The following is a 13,362-nucleotide window of genomic DNA, read 5'->3' as shown; positions in this document are numbered from 1 at the left end:
AGAAGTTTTAATTTTAATTAATTAATTTTAACGATACCATCAAACACTTTGCAATCAAAAAAAAAATTGAGGAGAGAACTTTTCAAATATAAATAAAATGGAAGCATACAAAAATAAACATTATTTTCCATCTTACTGTGAATTTTGTTTCATTTTGGAAAAATAAAAATTACTTTTATGGTTTATTATAATTTACATTTTAAATTATTTTTGTTTATATTTTGAACCATTTACATATACCTGAGGGCACCAAAACCTTTTAGGTGCTTAGGGCCTCCATGGACTTTAATCCAGCCCTAGTCCTAGCTATGGGTTAACTAGCAACCCCATCCCTGTGACTGGGGCGGGGACCAGTAGAATGCAGTCGCTGTATTCCCTGTGGTGTAAGAGGCGACGAAAGGGGCCGGGAGCAAGGGGACAAGGAATCCACTCTTCCTAATAGTGTCATGTTCCTAAAAAGACAAGACAACATACATACATAACACATCTAAACAAATATTTATATACTTATTTATTTCGTGAAGGCGCATGGCTCAGTGGTTAGAGCGTCGAGCTTACGATCGTGAGGTTGTAAGCTCGAATCCCGGACCGGGCTGCGTGTTGTGTTCTTGAGCAAGACACTTTATTTCATGTTGCTCCAGTTCACTCAGCCGTAGAAATTAGTTGCGATGTCACAGGTGCCAAGCTGTATCGACCTTTGTCTTTCCCTTGGATAACACTGGTGGCATGGAGGGGAGGCCGGTATGCATGGGCGACTGCTGGTCTTCCATAAACAACCTTGCCTGGACTTGTGCCTGGGAGGGTAACTTTCTAGGTGCAATCCCATGGTCTGTGTCGTGACCGAAGGGGGTCACAAATATTTATTTCGGTAAGATTTCTACTGTACTCCAAGTTAAAAAAAAAAAAAAGTGACCCACAGAAATACTATTGAAAGTAGAGAGAAGGCTTTTTGTCTTTTTACTGATATTTACAAATTTGAATGAAAAACAAATACGATGTCAAAATATATTTCAAGTTTGATATTGATTTATTTAAGTAAAAAGAAACCAAAAACAATAAACCATCAAACTTTCTCAGACCTCTGAATTGTATCGAATATTATTGCCAAATCATCTATTTTATATCTTCTGGTTTCTAGTAAATTCCTAATAATTTCTCATGTCTACACAGCACGATAAATTTATTTTAGTATTCATTAGTCAGTTCTTGAATGTTATGTATCTTTTTTTCATTTTCGTTATCTGGTGACATAACAATTTTTATACACGGCACTAAAAATTCATTTTATCTTCTGTGTTGTTTTCTCTCCTTGTTGCCCATTACTTTTCTCTCCTTATCACTTAGCAACATGTCAAAAAGAAAAAAAAGTCTTTAACAAACTGTAGACATGAAAACCAGATATTTTGTAAGTAGGGGGGGTGGAATTTTAACAAGTACATTTTTTTTATATATTACCATATGTGCAAGAGTGGCTGTGTGGTAAGTAGCTTGCTTACCAACCACATGCTTCTGGATCCAGTCCCACTGCATGGCTCCTTGGGCAAGTGTCTTTTTTGCTTGAAAGAAGCTGGCAGAAACGTCACCACACCGGGCGAAATGCTTAGCAGTATTTTGTCTGCCGCTATGTTCTGAGTTCAACTTCCGCAAAGGTCAACTTTGCTTTCATCCTTTCGGGGTCGATTAAATAAGTACCAGTTATGCACTGGGGTTGATATAATCGACTTAATCCATTTGTCTGTCCTTGTTTGTCCCTTCTGTGTGTAGCCCCTTGTGGGCAGTAAAGAAATAAGAAACTGAAAGAAGCCCTTTATATATATATATATATATACATATATATCTCAACCAATGTTGATGTGTTTACATCACCATAACTTAGGGGTTCAACAAAACAGACCAATAGAATAAGTACTGGGTTTACAAAGTACTGAGATCGATTTGTTCGACTAAAGGTGGTACTCCAGCATGGCCGCAATCAAATGACTGAAACAAATAAAAGAGTGAAAAAGAATAGGTGCATGTGTGTCTGTATGGTAAGAAGCTTGCTCTTCAGCCACATGGTTCTGGGTTCAGTCCCATTGCATGGCACCTGGGGCAAGTGTCTACAGACTGACAAAAGTTTCGTGAAAGAATTTGTAGTTGGAAACTGAAAAGAAGCCTGACATGTGTTTGTGTGTGTGTATATATATACATATATATATGTTTTGTGTGATTGTATCTGCTTAGCAGTTCGCCAAAAGAGACCAATTGAACAAGTACAAGGTTTTAAAACATTAAGTACTGGGTTGACTCATTCAATAAAAGAATTCTTGAAGAAGATGCCCCAACATGGCCGCAGTCTAATGAGTGATAAAAGATTAAAGGTAAAAGAAAATGACACAGCATTGCTGCTGTATTACAACCTATTCTTATTTTGCTTAAGACATTCAGGGAATTTTTCAAGAAATATAATCAATTATTTTGTGTATCTTTTCTTTATATACAAATTTACATTAAAGTATCACATATTCATGATTTAACTCCATGTTTCCATAATATCAGTGTTGTTACCATATAAGGAAAATTATCTTTGCGCATATATATGTGTGTGTGTATATCTATATATATGTATATGTATGTATAACAATTCATTTAAATATTGAATTGAACAGCTTTGAAGCAAATAAAAAAAAAATTGATTTGAATTTTCCTCAAGAACAATAATTATATATTTGAGAATATAAATATTTATACATAGATTGTATGTCATGGTTAATGTTGATGAGAATTTTAAGAAGTATGATTTAACACTTTTGTTACAGCATTTCTCTTGAAATATACCGACTTTGTTTCAATTAATTTTAAAAATACTGAATAAATTAATAAAATAACTGTCATTATTAAGTTTGTGCTTGGAACATAAATTAAATGGAATTTTGAAGGAACGTTACTATTTAGATTACTTTGAACAGGAAGCTTGTATGATTGAAGCAGAGGTAAGTCTCAAGCAGGTTGGCATCAGAAGGGTTTAAATCTTGGTCTACAAGACAAAGCCATCACCTTCAATAATTCATTTTTAATTCCATCTAGAATTTTTTTTATTTATCTCATCTATCACATCTGGGAAATAAAATCTCTAGGCCGGCCAATTAACCATTACTGGCAGCTTAATACAAAATAATGAATTATTGAGATGAATGACTAATTTATGAGAGAAGCACAGACCATCATCGTTATCATCATCATTGCTTAACATCCATTTTCCATGCTGGCATGGGTTGGCCAGTTTGACAGGAGCTGGCCAGGCTCCAATTGTCTCTTGCGGCATGGTTTCTATGGCTGGATGCCCTTCCTAATGCCAACCACTAAACAGAGTGTGCTGGGTGCTTCATACATGCTACCAGTACGGATGCGTTTATGCAGTACCAGCATAAGTGCATCTTCTATGACACTGGCACTTGTAAAAGACAAACCTGTGTGTATGGACGGCAGCAATTCTACTTGGCTTGATGTATCTTCTCAAGTACAGCAAATTACCACAACTCTTGATCCCTTTTCATTTCTGAGAGGAGCACATGAAGTTTTAAACAAAACATCAACACAGAGACAAAGGAGAGAAGAAAATCAAAAGTATGTCATTTGTGAAAATAGAAATAATATATTTCTAAATCTCTCAGAGAGATTTATGCAGTAGCAGCATGATAAAGTGATAGCATGTTGTCAACTTAATGTGACAGTCCCATGAAAGGGAAGAATGCTACTGTTATTTAGCCCTAGGAAACACCGTTTCCTGTTGGACTTGACACATTTCCTGTGTCCTTGTGTTTTCAAAATAGAGACAAGCACCTCCACCCAGCAAAACCAGCATCCAGAGACTAGTTTCAGAGTCATTGCTCATCATATATGTTTTCAAAGGTGGATAGGCATTGATAGGTAGCAAGCCATGCTACTCCAGACTGATGATGAGCAAGGACTCTGAAACTATTCTTTGGATGCTGGTTTTGTAAGAAGTCCATCATGTGTGTGTGTGTTTCTTTGTGTCTATGTTTTTATTCCCAACACCACTTGACAACTGGTGTTGGTGTGTTTACATCCTTGTAACTTAGTAGTTCAGCAAAGGAGACTGATACAATAAGTACCAAGCTTTAAAAAATATAATAATCCTGGGGTTGATTTGTTCAACTAAAACCCACCAAGATGGTGCCCTAGCATGGCCACAGTCAAATGACTGAAACAAGTAAAAGATACAAGATAAAAAATAAAGGCTGTTGCATTGATTGGACCAACTTGGAACCCTCATCATCATTACTGATGGAGAGCCAGTAGCATTTCAGCACTCAGGTTAGATCCCCTATTTGGTGGGGACATTCTTTTCTCCCACCTTTCTTAGAGGTTCTGTAAAAGATGGCGGATATTGAAAGATAAAGAAAAATATGAAAAAAAAAACACTGAAAAAAAAAAAAGAGGAAATATTGAAATTATTTTCTATCTCTCTGGATGGAAACATCTTCACGAAAGAGCTGAAGAAAATGGCAAATTACAAAGATAAAGATTTAGAAATAGAAATAACCACAATATGGAGATTGAAAAGGCAAACAATCCCAAAAGCAGTCATTGATGCACTCAGGCTAATAAAAATATAAATAAATAAATACGTGAATAAAAATATGGCATCAGGATTATCCAAAATGCACATCATACAAAAAATAGCAGAGTCAGGTAGAGCACACGTAAAAGTGATGCATTAGCATTGTGTGTGTGTGTGTATGTGTGTGCATGCTGAAGAGTAAACAGAGAAAAGTGATGCCAATGATCAGTGCAATATCGGTGATTCTGTAATGCAACTTTCAGGCATATTGAGATGACCTTCGTTATACAATAAATACATGCAATGTTTGTAATACCAAGGATTTATAACGATTATGAAGCTCGTTATTATCAGAGACGAAATGATATTTTAGTTGGTTCTATTCATGAATCTTGACTTAATTTCCATCAGTATTGGATATTTATCATCATCGTACGGTTGACAAAATAAATACTAGCAAAATACTGCTGCAAGTAATAAATATTTCGCAAAAAGAAAAACAAAATCACCTAATTACTCAAAGTGTTTCTTTTTATTTTTTTATTTCTATTTTATGTTGTTTTCAACCAAAGAAACTTCTAGCGTGGAACTGAGTAAATTTAATATATTTGATGTGTTGTGATAAGTTTGAAGATGTTAAACTGGTGAAAAAGTCGCCTCATTACCTGTTTAATGCTCTTGTATTTGCGATCGTTAAACTATTTAATCCGACATGAGATTGTTAATTTACTTGTTGAAAATTAGTTGCTGCTACTAAAATTATAAAGAATTTCAGAGTATAAGAGCTTTAAGCTTGAATGTGATCTAATTATTAAACAATTATTGAATAATAGCTGGAAGTTATAACTTTCTCTAACTATAATATTGCAAACGGTTTTACTTGTTATGCTTCTTACTTTGAATGTCATAAAACTATATTTTACACAACTAATCAGCTATAAATGTTTCTATGTTGGCATTATGTACCACCAATACGAGACTATCTTCATAAGCTATAATGATTAGCTTTGTACAAAACCGTGTAGTTAAACTAGTGATCAATATAAGATGATAGACAAAATAACTGATCAAAACCATAAATTATATGTTAATTTAAGTTTAATTATGAATGCTATCATATAATAGTTAAGTGAGTGTTAGCATACTCAATGCGAATCTTTGAACTCTACATAGATAATATACAACTTAATAGTAAATTTAGAATCGGAACAATCAAAATGGTATATTAACAAGGCGGCGAGCTGGCAGAAATGTTAGAATGCCGGGCAAAGTGCTTACTGGTATTTCGTCTGCCATTACATTCTGAGTTCAAATTCCGCCGAGGTCAACTTTGCCTTTCATCCTTTCGGAGTCGATAAATTAAGTACCAGTTACGCACTGGGGTCGAAGTAATCGACAATCCATTTGTCTGTCCTTCTTTGTCCTCTCTGTGTTTAGCCCCTTGTGGGTAGTAAAGAAGTAAAAAGAGGTATTTTGTCTACCGCTACGTTCTGAGTTCAAATTCCTCCGAGGTCAACTTTGCCTTTCATCCTTTCATGGTCGATAAATTAAGTACCAGTTACACACTGGGGTCTATGTAATCGACTTAATCCATTTGTCTGTCCTTGTTTATCCTCTCTATGTTTAACCTCTTGTGGGTAGTAAAGAAATAGGTATATTAACACAGCAGTTAATTGTCCTTTTAGCATTTTTCTAACAATCCACTGTAGAATGCGTTTAACTTCCTAATTAACCACGTTTCTCCTTTTATGAACATTTAATAAGGTTTCTTTAAATCATTATTATGCTTGTTGATATGTTATTAAAATCCTTTCCAAATCTATTTCAGTGGGGTTTAAGTAATAAATTTCAGATTTATCTTGAAGTTATATAAAATTTTTCTTACAAATCATGTTTCAAAATATTAACCTTTAATGATTTAATTTAGATATTTAAATCAATATAAATTGCAGTGTTATGTTAATTATTGTAATTATGCTTTCTTAATCCTAGTGATATCAGAAATTCGGTGACAACTCTTCTTTCAAAACTTATATGAGAATGAAATAAGGAAATATCAGATACCCGGTACACATATATATCATTGGTTCATGCCTTATTGAAAGGAATCCATTGAAGTAGTTTACACATTTTAGTTTATTTATAAAGTAAAACATTTATTTAAAGTTTATGATTGAGTGAATGACATTAACAAGGATGTCTTTTTATATTAGGCATGTTCAAACATTTTTAGTAGCATAGTTATTAAGAGGAAGTCGTGATAACTGTGCTATAGAAAATGTCATAAATAATGTGTTCTGTACACAAAGCCTGGCATTTTTGGTGGAGATTGAAGAAGTTATGACTGTCATTCCCTAAAAAAATGAATTGGCTGCAGTTAGAAATGAAACCAGTTCACAAATGCAACATTGCTTATTTTCTCAACTTAAGTAGCAAGAAAAGTAAACAGGTCTTGAGTAACTAAAACCAGGTTAAAACACTTGGAATATATTTTATTCTAGTTCTTTATGATCTTAGTCATATTACTTTCTCTCTCAGTATATATTAAATATGATTAATGAGAGTAGTGTTTTTTTTTAAGTTCTATGCTGAGAACAAAAAAAAAACTGTCATCAATCATCATTGTTCGACCGTGATCGAGACAATGGAATTTACCGTGCCACACCAGACCTCACAGTCCATCATAGCATTACGGAGGTCCTGTTACTGGATGCCTGTATCCCTGGAGATTACATCAGGGTAAGAGAGTGTGTGCCCTCTGGTATCGCGAGCAGATGGTTTCCTGAGGAGAAGAGTAGAAAAAGCTGTTGTACATTTGGAAACATGTAGAAAGGCTTTGGACAAGATCCTACACTCTTTACTTTGGTGGTTGTGAAGAGAGAAGAATTGTTGGGAGCAAAATAAGAATTTGCATGAGATCCAGTGAGAAATTTAGTGCACAGGTTGGTGCTCACTTAATTAGACATCTCTTCATTATATTCCTTACAGCGGCGAGCTGGCAGAATCGTTAGCACGCTGGACAAAATGCTTAGCAGTATTTCGTCTGTCTTTACGTTCTGAGTTCAAATTCCGCCGAGGTCAACTTTGCCTTTCATCCTTACGGAGTCGATAAATTAAGTACCAGTTGCGTACTGGGATCGATTTAAGCGATTGGTCCTCTCCCACCAAATTTCAGGCCTTGTGCCTATACTAGAAAGGATTATATACCTTACTTCATTATATTTCTTTATGACTGGCAATCCAACTGTTGCAACGATGATTGTTCCAGTTGATTGAATCAACGGAACAGCCTGCATGTAAAATTAACCTACAAGAGGCCAAGCACTCTACAGATATACATACTGTTAATGTAGTTCTCAGAGAGATCCAGCATGACACAGAATATGACAAGGCCGGCCCTTTGAGCTACAGGTATAACTCACTTTTGCTAGCTGAGTGGAGTGAAATAAATGTGCAATAAAGTGTCTAGCTCAAGGAAGTTATGCACCACTGGGTATTGAACTCATGACTTTACAACAGTGAGCTGAATACCCTAACCACTGAGCCATGTGCCTTCTTTCATTATAAATCCTTAAGACATACGGACAGAGGTGTTCAGGAGTGGAGGTCTCTGAAATCATTGTGTGCTGCTGACTTGATTGTCAAAGATTTCTCAAATACTCTTTTACTTGTTTCAGTCATTTAACGGTGGCCATGCTGGAGCACCGCCTTTAGTCGAGCAAATCGACCCCAGGACTTATTCTTTGTAAGCGAGTACTTATTCTATCGGTCTCTTTTGCTGAACCACTAAGTTACGAGGGCGTAAACACACCAGCATCGGTTATCAAGCGATGCTGGTAGGGACACAGACACACAAACATATACACATATATGTACATATATATACATATATACGATGGGATTATTTCAGTTTCCGTCTATCAAATCCACTCACAAGGCTTTGGTTGGCCTGAGGCTATAGCAGAAAACACTTGCCCAAGGTGCCATGCGGTTCGTAAGCAAGCTACTTACCACACAGCCACTCTTACACCTTGAGCAGTAATTTTATATCAATAAGAATAAATGTCTGCAAGTTTAAAATATGAGTATTTTGGAGGGAAATTATTATGCCTGATCCATCAGAAGGAAGTTAATAGGAATTCTATGCTATGTGCTCAAAACGAATAACAGGGACGAGACATGTAGCAGGATCAAAGGAAAATTGTCGGATGTATAGTGTTAAATTGCATGTAAGGTGTAGCATATGAGATGCAGGAGATATACTTTATGGATATGATTTAATTAGATAACATCTGTTGGGTAAAAAAGTATCATGTATTGATTGCTTTTGGGAGAGCCAGAAGATTTGTTAAGAAAGAATAATGTTGATCCTCACAGGCAAAGTGATATAGACTTTGAAAGAAAAAGAAAACCGAAGTCATCAGTCTTAAAGTTGTTCATTGTTTGCATGCGAAATAAAAACAAGGTTACCATTAATGTAAACATTGTCATAGTTTACAATCTGCTGTAAAAACATGTCCAGCCATTGAGCTGTTCATTGTTCAAAGGACGAGGGAAAATATTTCGTTATCTAGAAACAGGCCAGGGTTAGTGAGTGGAAGAACATCCAGCTGTAGCTGACTTCCTCAGTAAGTTTTGTCTGACCCATGCAAACATGAAAAAGTGAATGTTGATACAACATACTCGACTGTGAGGTAAACTACTTTCAATTATATTTTCTTAACCCTTTTGTTACCATATTTCTGTTGAGATGCTCTGTTTTTCTTTCAATTAATTTTAAATATAACAAAGAATTTAGTAAAATAACTTAGTTATCATTCAGCTAGTGTTAGGAACATAAATTGTGACTAAGGTTTGGTGGAAGAATTTAATTCAAAACTTATTTAAACAAGACATTTGTACTACAGAGCCAGAGGTGGTTTCAGCCGGGTTGGTAACGAAAGGGTTAAATTAATAATTTGTTAACCCTTTTGTTACCATATTTCTTTTGAGATGCTGTGTGTTTCTTTCAATTACTTTAAATATAACAAAGAATTTAGTAAAATAACTAAGTTATCATTCAGCTAGTGTTTAGGAACATAAATTGTGACTAAGGTTTGGTGGAAGAGTTTAATTCAGAACTTATGAAAACAAGACATTTGTACTATAGAGCCAGAGCCGGGTTGGTATTGAAAGGGTTAAATTTGTGTTATAGTATGGCAATTGCTGGTTGTAGATTTTTAAATATGTTATTCTAAAGGGAAGGGCAATAACCATGGCTATTTTATGCCCTCTGGGACTGGAAAATGGGGGCAATTAGGGAAAGTTATTGTGATTACTGCTTTGATTAAATTGGTGTTGATTGAAGGGAAAATGTTGAGAGAAGAGAAAGGGATTGATTTATAGGTGGGGATACTGGTATGAAGAGGGACAATGAGTGTAAGGTTTAGAAAGTATTGAAAAGGTTACAGTAAACATGACAAATGGAGAAGAATTAGATGCACTGAGTGTATTTAAGAGAAGCGAGTAGGGTGGGTGGGGGTGTATTGAGCAGAAGTCATTGTAGTCAAAGTAGAAAAGGCAAAAAACAAAAGGTAATTTGTTGTTGTTGTTGTCATGGCTGAGCCTAACCCAGTTATAATTGATCTTAGATCTATCTTCAAAGACATTCCAGCTGTGACCACACAATCTTTTTAAGAATTTCTATTATATATCTACCAAGTTTCTTTCTTTCCAACAATTTTAGGGAGATTTGGCTACTATTTCTAGCCAGTTGAGCAGCCATAGAGAGGCTCTTTGTTGGCTCAGTGCTTAAATTATACTTGAATGGGTAATTATAAATAAATCATTTATCTAGTTAGTCCATAAAGACCTTACTAGCTAAGATAATACTATCAGTGAAACTAAATGAGGAAAGAAGGGATCATAGTAAATTGTTATATAAGATTTCCCCAATGTTAAGTGTCTCTTCCTCAATCTTCATCATCATCATTGTTTAATGTCCGCTTCCCATGCTGGCATGTGTTGGACAGTTTGACTGAGTATTGGCAAGCCAGGAGGCTGCACCAGGCTCCACTTCTGGTCTGGCAAGGTTTCTACAGCTGGATGTCCTTCCTAACGCTAACCACTCCGAGAATGTAATGGGTGCTTTTTATGTGCCACCGGCACAGGGGCCAGTTAGGCAGCACTGGCATCGACCACGCTTGAATGGTGCTTTTTACATGCCACCAGCACAGGAGCCAGTCAGGTGGTACTGGCAACGACCATGCCCGAATGGTTCTTTTTATGTGCCATTTAGATCATTTCTGACTTGCTAATATTCACCCAGGGTACCATACACTTAATGATAGCATCATATTGATGCTGACTTTCGGGATGGAACAAAATATTCAACATATATATATTTTTTTTCTGATGAGGGGTAAGTCATCATGTTGATAGTGGTCCCTTGTAGTCCAAGAAAGATGGTTCTGCAATGCCTTGTTGAACAACCTGCACAAACGATTCTCTTATAGGGATCAAAATGATTGTGCTGAACATTAGCTCACTCCTTCCATCAAATTGATGTTACCTGAACAGGTGCACAGTGTACCATATGTCAGGTGTCAAAGAGATAGCAATGCAATGTGAGATGAAATGTTTTGCTCAAGAACACAATGCAGCACTCAATCCAGGAATTGAAACCATGATCTCTTGATCACGAGCATAACACCCTAAACACTAGGCTAGTCAAACAATCATATATACTGGCATATATGACTGGCTGATATTAAATTCACCTGCCAAGAACACAGCAAGTCATATTATTTTTTTAATTGCAGACATTAAATGTGAAGGTGTATGGCTCAGTGATTAGAGCATTGGGCTCACAATCATGAGGTAGTAAGTTCGATTCCTGGATGGGCTGTATGTTGTGTTCTTGAGCAAGCCACTTTATTTCACATTGCTCCAGTTCACTCAGCTGTAGAAATAAGATGTGATGTCCCTGGTGCCAAGCTGTATTGGCTTTTGCCTTTCTCTTGGACAACATCGGTGGCATGGAGAGAGTAGAGGCTGGTATGCATGAGCAACTGCTGGTCTTCCATAAACAATTTTGCCTGGCCTTATGCCTCGGAAGGGAACTTTCTAGGTGCAATCCCATGGTCATACATGACCAAACAGGGTCTTTACCCTTTCGAAATTTAAATTCTGTGGTATACAGAAAATCATTAGTATAGGTGATGGTTAGCATTCAGCTCACCAGTGCCTTTGTAACTACCAATATCTTTTTATAAACCTAGATGTCTTATATGTAGGCATCTAAGGTAAGCATATGCGTTTTCTCTTTTACTAGTTCCAGTAGACTGTGGTTATGCTGAGCCGCTGCCATTTGGAAAACATTTTGAGAACATGTTTAGCAATATCTTTTGACCCATGCAGTATCTCTCTCTCTCCTTTATTTTTTATTTTTTTTTTCTGTATGATTAATTCTATACAAAAATTGTTTCTCCACAGTCTAAGCCTTTGCTATTTACTGTAAACAATCTCATCATTGCCTGGATGAATTTATACCTCACTCATGAAATTCATTTTACTGAAATATAAAATATTCTCTTTCAGAATATTTAATCTTTCAGCTTGCTACTTTATTCTCTATCATTCTATCATTCCATTATCCTCTATCGTTACAAAAGAATTATTAGATTTCTAATATACTTTCACTTACATTTTCAGTCAATGTTTCACCAGCAAACATAAAACTATTCTACAAATTAAAGGTAGACATTTTTAAAATATTTTTTTTTTCTCTTTTTCCCTCCTTTTGTATTGTACTTTCACTGTTTGTGTGTTTGCAAGAATTTTAGCTAATTTGGTTTATCAAATTATCAGCCCAAAAGATAGCAGGAAATGTTCTTCACAATCCTTGCTGTAATTACTTGGCTGTTATTGATTCTCCTCTGATTACAATCATGATGTATAGTTCTCAGCAATATTCATCTACTATTAGCATAAATCTAATGTTTCATATATCACCCTTTTCTCAATATTTTGTACTTCATGTTCATTAATTTTTTTCTCTGTTTTCATATAATAGCAATTATGATGTTGTTGTTGTCGTGACAGCAGTAAGAGTTGTTTATCTTCAATCATCACAACATCCACCTCCTCATCAGCAGCACATTGCCACCATTATTATTATTATTATTATTTTTTCATCAATTGCTTTGTCACCAATATTGTTATACTTATCATTATTATTTGCTATATGAATTTCTTCTATATTTGTCTTTGTTACTTGTTTTTGTTTTTGTTTTATGTTTTATTTTCCTGTTGTTATGGAAACAAGTTTGTTATAGAAATACAATTTCCGAATAAAGAAATTTATTTTGAGTGCATCAGACAGAAAACGTGAAGAATGATCTTGTTTGAAATCAATATATCTCCAAACTTAATTCTCTGTCAAGTTATTTAGAGTTTGATGAAATCTTTCTAAATCACAATTATTTTTAGCTTTTTATTATCAAGCTTGTCTGTATTTTTATAATGTATAATACAATGAAATAAATACTGTAGGTTTAAATGTTTTTCAAAATTGGTCAAATTAAAAAAGTTGTACAAAAGTTATTGAATTAGATATCAATTTTAAAAGTTGAAACTCTTCCTCAAAATTTATTGATTCCAACAAACTGAATTCAAGAGTAGACAGCACTTCTCCAGATGGTTAGTATCGGGAACTGTACTATCTTCAAGAGTGGAAACACTGGATAATTGCCTGGGAGATTCTCAGAGGTCCAGGAACTGAATTCTAATCTATGGTTGCTGTGGTGATGCACCGACGG

At 35.3% G+C, this 13,362-nt stretch overlaps 1 long non-coding RNA gene across 1 annotated transcript; it reads right to left on the bottom strand.

Annotated features, from left to right (window-relative positions):
- Positions 1-231: 231 nt before the first annotated feature.
- On the bottom strand, positions 232-2,884 carry LOC118762247. The gene is made up of 3 exons (XR_004998001.1): positions 2,869-2,884; positions 882-885; positions 232-302 (listed from the first exon to the last, which is right to left on the bottom strand). It is a non-coding gene; the product is annotated as an uncharacterized LOC118762247 (long non-coding RNA).
- Positions 2,885-13,362: the final 10,478 nt, after the last annotated feature.

The sequence above is a fragment of the Octopus sinensis genome, linkage group LG2 (assembly GCF_006345805.1).
Source record: "Octopus sinensis linkage group LG2, ASM634580v1, whole genome shotgun sequence".
NCBI lineage: Eukaryota > Metazoa > Mollusca > Cephalopoda > Octopoda > Octopodidae > Octopus > Octopus sinensis.
Note: the sequence above shows the minus strand (reverse complement) of the source record. Positions and strands in the feature narration are given on the sequence as shown.